Raw genomic sequence first — 8,425 nt, 5'->3', positions numbered from 1 at the left:
GCTCCTGCCTGCGGCACAGCATAACTTGCTTCTTGAAAGCCTTGGCTCTGCATTCAGCAGGCTGAGACAGGGGCCCAGGGCCCAGCACTTACTAATCTGTGACCTTAGACCAGCCACAACCTCTGCGAGTCTTAGTTTCCTCAGCAAGGACTGGGTTCCCCGAGCCAGGGTTTCATCCTCAGCTGGGTCAGTCTTCCGATGGCCAGAGGATGGCCAGCCGCCGTCTCTCCAACCCCAAACCCTTCCTCTTCCCTGTGGGAAGAAACCAGAATTGCCACAGAGAGCCCTGAACTCTGGTATTCTTTAGTCTTTCCTTCCCTCTTCCAGTTTCCTCCACATTAAATAATCCAAATCCCGCCCTAGCTGGTTTGGCTCAGTGGATAGAGCATTGGCCTGGGGACTGACGGGTCCCGGGTTCGATTCCGGTCAAGGGCACATGCCTGGGTTGTGGGCTTGATTCCCAGTGTCGGGCATGCAGGAGGCAGCCAATCAATGATTCTCTCTCATCATTGATGTTCCTATCTCTCTCCCTCCCCCTTCCTCTCTGAAATCAATAAAGATATATTTAAAAAAAAATAATAAATAATCCAAATCCCTTTCTTGCCCTCACAAATCTGGTTCTCAGCCCTTTCCCCATTTCTCCTTTGCCGCCTCCCTTTATCACCTGTCTTCTGACACTGAGAGCACCAAGTCCAGCTCCCCGTCCTGGCTGGGGTGGGTGAGGGTTGTGCTAAAGAGGCCGAGACAGCACCCTACGTCCTTAGGACCCTCAGGTCCAGAGAGTGTCAGCCATTCCTGAGGCCTCACCAGCTGCGGGGCACCATGCTCAGTGCTCTCCGGCCCTAGCTCACAGACACTTCTCACTACTCTGTCCGCTCAGTACTGGTTTACTGGCAGTGAGGCCTAGCCACAAGCGGTGGGTTGTTCCAGCTCCCCAGCTCTTCCTTGGAATGGAGGGGGGCGGCTATCAGAGTGGGACAGCTAATAACACAAATAGACTTGCCTCTTCTGAAGAAAGGGAAAAAATGCCACAGTGGGGGATGTTCCCGGAGGGAAATGAAATAAAAATATAATAAGGATAAAAGACCCAGAGACACATACAGTTCAGCATTGTGTTACCATCTCCATTTACCAGCACTGAGGGGCGTGGGAGAGGCAGAGCGATGAGTGGTGGGTGGGGTAAGTCTGGGAAGTTTCAGCAGAAGTAAGGATATGGGGGGCAGGTCCGGGGAAAGAGATGTCCCCACCCCCGTGCCATGAAAAAAACAAAAGATCAGAAAGGTGCTGGTGTGTGAACTGTGTTTATTTTTTCCAAAGTCTAAAAATACAGTGAAAAGGAAACACACACACACTACAAACTAACCTAACCAGAAACAGGGGAAAAGTGGTCATGGCAACAGCTGAGAAATCGGAGGCAGGAATTTCAGGAACTAGGATCACTCCGTGACCGGGGCTTGGAAATTCCACCCTGTGACGAGGCTCTCGAAAGGTGCCAGCTTCCGATCAGAGTCTGGAGCACTTTCCAGCAGCCCGGGGTGGGGCAGGGAGGGAGGGGGTTGGGGGGAGGAAGGGAATGTCTCCTACTGAGAGGCAGGCCTGTGGCCTTGGGGGGTGTGGGGTGAGGCATGGGTAGCTGTGGGGTCCTCCATTTAGCCCTCTCCTACAGTAACCATAATTATAACAATAACTGCCATACCAGGAATCTTGTGAATTATTATTATCCTCAGTTTATAAGTGAGGACTCAGAGGCACAGAGAGGCTGAGTAACTTGCCTAAGGTCTCACAGCTGGCAAATGGCAGAGCTAGGGACCTTTAAGGGATCACAGATCCCTTTTGTGGATCTGATGAAAGCTATGTACCCAGTACCCAGGAAAAACTTAGAATGAACTTATATACAACATTTTATATTCAATTTCAGGGGTTGCAAAGAGCCCCTAATCCCATTCCATGGTAAAGCAATTGGATAGTAGGGCCAGCGTGGAATGATCTCCCACCCCATCTCCAGCCTGACAAATACTCCAAGGCAAGGCAACCATGTATTTGAGGGTGGCTTACAGCAATTGCCTGGCACCCCTCAAAACCCCTGCTATCCTGGGACCCCGGATTTGGCCTAGTTGATTTAAGAAGTCTTTCCAGACTGCTCTGGTGTTAGGTGGGGATAGGGGTGGGAGGTGGGAGGCGGGCTGGGCTGGCCAAATTATAATGGGCTCTGTGGAGAAGCCAGAATTGTGCTGTATTAGAGGACAATGCTTTTCTCTCACCCCCTCAGGGTATCCTTTTCGGGTAGAGATTTGGAACTGCCCCGACCAGAAGAGATGAAGGCTTCCTCCCTTAATTAAATGCCCAGGGGTTGCTATGGAAACCAGAGCTTCCAAATCCCGGCCAGACAATGGGGAGAGGAGCTGCCTCTAGCCTAGAAAGTGAAGCTTCAGGGGCCTCACTGGGGACAGGAATGGAAGCCGGAGGGTGAAAAAAGGGGGTGCCAACCAAGGATCTCCCTGGAACTGTGGGAAGGGGCCTCTCAGAACCAAGGGGTCTGCCTGAGACGGGATAGGGGCTGAGATTGAGGGGGGTGAGGGGGGAGACACACTCCTGGAAAGGGAAAGGGAGTGGGGGTGGGGTAGCTGGAGTCAGGCACTGCCCAGAACTGAACACCTCCTTTGTTCCCAGAGGAGAAAGCCAGCCAAGTTGGTAAACAAAGAGAAGAGGCCAGAGGGCAGACAGCTAGGCGATAAGGCCTGGGCCGCACGGAGCTGCGTAGTGAAGCCTGAGAGAGGGAGGGGAGTCTCCAGAATCCCACTGACAGGCTGGCCCTTTGCTCATATTGTCACATTAACACGCACCATCACCAGGACCACACGGGACCCACAAAGACACACGCCTCTACAGAAACAGGGTGCTGAAGCACCTGCCGCTGGGGACACAGCCCCCTGTGCATCCCCACCCTTCGGAATGCCTCTGTAGGGAAGGCCAAGGTCGGCTCTGTAACCAGCCCAGCCACATGTGGCACTTCAGTAGTCATGGATCCTGCCACCGCGTGTCAAGGAGAAAAGACCCGATTTTGAAAGCATGATGCCTGCCATTCATCAGCACTTAGTGCCAGGCACTATGTTGAAGGCAATACAATCTCTCCAATGCCCCCTCCAACGCTGTGAGCAAAAGTCTTCGCTTACTAGAGAGGGGAATCAGGGGAAGTGAGGTCAGGCCAGCAGGGCTCGCCGCTGGCAGCACTGACCTGGGAACCGAACCCAGGTCTGTCTGACTCGAGTGCCTGTGTGCCTTATCACTTTCCCCATCTCTGCTACTGAAACCTCTTGGAAACTTTTCTCAGAAAGCCCACTCTGTTCTCATCCCTTCACTCTCCCACTCGGTGTTACCTAAATACTTCTGTAGAAGCAGTTCCCAATTTGTAAGCTGGTTATCTAAAGGGTTTATATATAACTTGGTGGTTTGAAACCCAAACACATTTTTCCCAGAGAAAGGGTATTAAATGGGTCCAGAAAGGCCACTTGACCCAGAATGCAGCTGACAGTGGTACATCTCGTTCAGGACTAGCCTCGGGCCCCAGCCATCATTAATAATATCATTTCCTCGCCCTAACCGGTTTGGCTCAGTGGATAGAGCGTCAGCCTGCAGAATCAAGGGTCCCAGGTTCGATTCTGGTCAGGGGCATGTACCTTGGTTGCGGGAGCATTCCAGTAGGGAGTGTGCAGTAGGCAGCTGATCGATATTTCTCTCTCATCGAAGTTTCTAACTCTCTAGCCCGCTCCCTTCCTCTCTGTAAAAATATCATTTCCTGGAGAAATACACTCTCCAGTTACATTGGAGAAAACGAAACGGCTTTCTTTCCTTACTTTCTCCTCCCTCTCCACCCTCACCCTGCTGGACCTATACTCCAGTTTGTGGAGTGGCTCAGGGAGGATGATCATAAATCATTAATCAAGGCTACATTCTGGGTGCTGACCAAAAAGGCATGTTTCTTGAGGGGCCCAGGGCGGAGAATGGCTCAGGAACCCAGCCTTCCAAAGCAGAGAGAAGGCTTGAGGGCAGAGGGGGCGAGCTTGATGGCTGTCTGCCACTATGTAAGGACTATCTCCATTGCACGTAGCTCCAGAGGACCAAACTAGGACCAAGAAATAACGGGGCTTCAGGGTTCTCTTTGGTGAGAAAGAACTTTCTAACTATTAAATCTCTTCAAAAGTGAGATGGGCCTCTTGGTGAGGTAACACATTCTCTGCCAATGGGAGCATTCCAGGAGGAGGTATACGACCTCCTCTGAGCATATGGGAGAGGGGACAAAGCATTGGACAAGTAGGCCTCTGAGATCCCTCTAAACTTATATACCCACTTAGCAAAATGTTACGGCGTATCTCCATGTGCCCAGCACTGCCTAGGAACAAGGGTTACCGTGGAGAATGAGATGGGGTCCTTGCCCTCAGGCGCATACAGTCTAGTGGGAGAGTCAGGCATTAAATAAATAAATACAATTGAATGTGTAATTTCAAATGATGATATCATTATAAAGGAAAATAATAAGGCACTAATGTGAGAATAACAGGGATCTAATTGAGATTGGATTCAAGAGGGCTTCTCTGAAGAACCCAGTCAGACAGAGATTTAAAGGATGAGTATAGGTCAGCCTGGAAAAAGGTGTGTGTGTGTGTGTGTGTGTGTGTGTGTGTGTGTGTGTGTGTTTGAAAAGGCAACAGCAAGTAAGAAGACAAGAGGACCCTGGGGGAAGAAAGAACAGTGTGACTAGAAAACTGTGAGTGGAGAATGGCAAGAGATGACACTGGCCAGAGAGGAAGGGGCTGGGTCTCACAGACCCTGACCTTACTCTTAACTAATTGCCCCTCTCCAGTCCAGGATCCCTAGGCCTTGGGCTCTGGAGCTCCCCCAGGTGCAAGCCCTCATCCTTTCCTGTGGCTCCTCCCACCGCCCTGGGACCCCTGACCTAGGGGTGTTCTTTGTATTTTATCAGTGTCCCAGGCGGTGGATGGTAGAATTGGGCATCTGCCTTGTGTGGGAGGCCCAGGTTTAATTCTTTGCCCTTGGCTTTGCTCTCAAGAGGCAGCATCTTTTAGTGGTGGAGCCCAGACCCCGGAACCAGACTGCCTGGGTTCAGATGGTGGCTGTTTGATCTTGCCGAGTTACTTCACTGCTGTGGGCCGCATTTACTCCACGTGTAGGAGTAGGAGGAGGATAACCATACCTTGCTCCTAGGAGTGTTATGGATTAATATTTGTTAAGTATTTAGGACAGTGCCTGGCATGTAAATCACTGGCAATAAATCATTGCAACATCTGCTTCCCTGCCTCGTCCGGTGCTCTCCCAGTTCCACCCCTAGGCCCACAGGGGGAGCCAGGGACCAAGCCACTTTTCCTCCCCCACTTTTCTAGCCAAGGCCACTTCTGGCCACAGCTCTTAAAAAGTAGGTAGAACTGCCCAGCTAGTATGGTGCAGTGGTGGAGTCGACCCATGAACCAGGAGATCTTGGTTCAATTCCCGGTCAGGGCACATGCCTAGGTTATGGGCTCAGTGTCCAGTAGGGAGCATACAGGAGGCATCCGATCAATGAGTCTCTCTCATTATTGATATTTCTATCTCTCCCTTCCTCTCTCTTAAATCAATTAAAAAAAAATAAAAGTAGGCACAGCTGAGCTCACTGCTGCGCAGCCCTCCTCGCCTCCAGAGTAAAAGATGTTCCTAATGGGAGGCGCAGGCAAATCAAAGGCACTGGTGGTTCCTTCCTCCCCTTCTCAGTGGCGTCAGAGGTTCAGGGCATTCTGGATACACTGAATGTATCAATGAGTCTCATTTCCTGGGCCCTGCCCTGATCCCCAAGACTGAGTTTAAAGCTCCTCCCGCATGCTCCCATACCACCCTATGCTCATTTCCAATGTCTAACTTACACTTCTACTGCATGTTAGGGTCGCCGAAGGAGGAACGCTCGAGGCCAAAAGGGGTGAGGAATTATGAATTTATTAGGTCATCTGGATACCAGATGGTCTGAGCCCCCAAAATGGCGCCAGCACCCAAAGACGGGGAGTCAGAGGTTTTTAAAGGACTCTAGGCAGGTTTTTCTGGGCAGGGCATTCTCTGTGAGGACCGGATTCTGGGAAACTCTGGAGGGGAGAGATAATGGTCTTAGCAAGTGGAATGTGGTCTAAGCAAGTGGAACGTCCATTGTGAAGTGGCCTAAAGGTCAGTTTCCAGGGGAGGGGGTATCCATTCAATTATTTGCTCAGACCTGACACTGCATAACCACTGGCTTTCTTGTCTGAGTCCTTGAGGACAGCAGCTGCCTCCTTGTTCTCGTTGCCTCCCAGGGCCTACAGATGGCACTTAGCTTTCCCATCTTCTCTCAGCAGCCCTCCTCCTGGTACCCCTGAGCCAGCCACACCGGTCTGCTGTTCTCTCTCGTCGGGGCCTTTACATGTGCTGTTCTCACTGCTCAACGTGTTCTTCCTCAGGTCTTTGCCTGGTCTTTGCCTGGCAAGCTCCTATTCCTTCTTCAGCTTATCCATCACCTATTCTAGGCAGCCTTCCATAGGCCCCTGATCTAGGCAGGCGAGTCTCCCTGCACCTGGATTTCTCCACTGTATTTTAAGCATCTCTTCACTCGTCTGTGTCTTCCATTCGCCTGTCAAGCTCAGTCAGGTTTATCTAATTTACTATTGTATCCTCAGTGCCCAGCATAGGGCCCATAATAGACCAGGAGTTTATGCCCTGGAGGTTATGCATGAGCTACATCCAGGGGTTCATAAGGCTCCCAAAATCTTATGAAAATGCTTGTAGCCCTGGCCAGTTTTCTAAGTAGTTAGAGCATTGGCCTGAGGACTGAAGGGTCTCAGGTTCAATTCCTGGTCAAGGGCACGTACCTTGGTTATGGGTTTGGTCCCTAGCCCCACTCAGGGTGCGTGTGGGAGGCAACCAATCCATGTGTCTCTCTCATTTCTCTCTCTCTCTCTCTCTCTCTCTCCCCCCCCCCTTCCTCCCTTCCTTCTACTCTCTAAAAATCAATGGAATAAATATCCTTGAATGAGGATAAGAAAAGAAGAAGAAAATGTCTGGAGGTGTTCCAAGGGGGTCAGCCGATCTTCACCCCCGAGCTTGCTTTCCCACAGCCTCAGACTGACACCCCAGCATTATGGAGACATCTTCTGGGAGAACCTTAGTCAAAGTCCCAGCTCCACCTGGACGGCAGGACAGTAATCCCATCCCTCTGAGAGCCACTGGCTGTTCCCAGCCTGGAGTGCACCGCCCTGAGGGGCTGCCACCCCCTGGGAAGCTTTTCCGAAGAGGAGATCATATTTGGCAGGCATGCAGGGACCTGGGGGCATCCCAGCCTGAGTAAAGGCTGTCAACTGACCACCTAAGGAGGCAACAGAGAATCATCAATAAACTAAAGAAGGCCCAGTGGAGCAGCTCTGGGTCTGCAGCTGAGCCCCTGGTGCCTGGCGAAGTGAGCTGTGGATTCCCTAGCACCAGTGAACACCCTGACCTGGAAGAGGGGGGGCAACCTACCCACAGGGAGAAGACCCCTTTCTCCCCGCTGGCAGGGCCCAGCAGCTTTGGTCTCCCCGCAGTCCCCTGGTCCAGGAAGGATCTTTGCTCTCCAGGCAACTGAGCTCTCTAACCCCCTACAGCACTGTTCCAGCTAGTAGGGACCCCCTTTTCAATACCGGGGGATGGAGCTGCCTGAGGAATGAGGAACAAGCCCCTTATAAAGGCTCCACAGACTAAAGAAGGCCCATGGGAGGGAAGGGGGGGGGGGACAGGGAGGTTGGGGGTTAATGGGAAATGAGGACACATCTGTAATACCTTAACCAATAAATAAATTTCAAAAAAAAAAAGGCCCATAGATGGTAAAGAAACCATCCATGCCTACCCAACATGCTAGTGCTGACTCGGGGACCCATCCCCAAAGGCATTGCCTATCCTGGGCCTCTCCCAGCTTCCTCTCCTGTCTCCACAGGAGGCACTAACAGCCCCTGGGCCTCCCATCTCAACCCCCTCCTCTCCGGAACGCCCCAAGGCCCATGGCTGCCCAGCCTTGCTCCCTACAGTGTTCTTTTTCCTGTGCTATCATTAGAAGGAAAACAAGTTGGGGGAAAAAAAAGAAAAATGTTTGTAGATTTGCATTCATTTTGGAAGAGAGTCTGTATTTGTTATCACAATTTCAAAGGGTATGTAACTTCCCTCCCCTTAAAAAAAAAGGACTATTAAGGTTAAGAACCATAGCCTGGCTGGTGTGGCTCAGTGGTTGAGCATCAACCTATGAACCAGGAGGTCACATTTCAATTCCCAATCAGGGCATATGCTCGGGTTGCGGACTCAATTCCCAGTGTGGGGCATGCAGGAGGCAGACAATCAATGATTCTCTTATCATTAATGTTTCTATCTCTCTCTCTCCCTTTTCCTT

General features: G+C 51.3%; 1 pseudogene; it reads left to right on the top strand.

Annotated features, from left to right (window-relative positions):
* Positions 1-7,041: 7,041 nt before the first annotated feature.
* Positions 7,042-7,746, top strand: LOC102765453 (annotated as a pseudogene).
* The last annotated feature ends 679 nt before the right edge of the window (positions 7,747-8,425 follow it).

This window comes from Myotis davidii, unplaced genomic scaffold, assembly GCF_000327345.1.
Source record: "Myotis davidii unplaced genomic scaffold, ASM32734v1 scaffold290, whole genome shotgun sequence".
Lineage (NCBI taxonomy): Eukaryota > Metazoa > Chordata > Mammalia > Chiroptera > Vespertilionidae > Myotis > Myotis davidii.
Note: the sequence above shows the minus strand (reverse complement) of the source record. Positions and strands in the feature narration are given on the sequence as shown.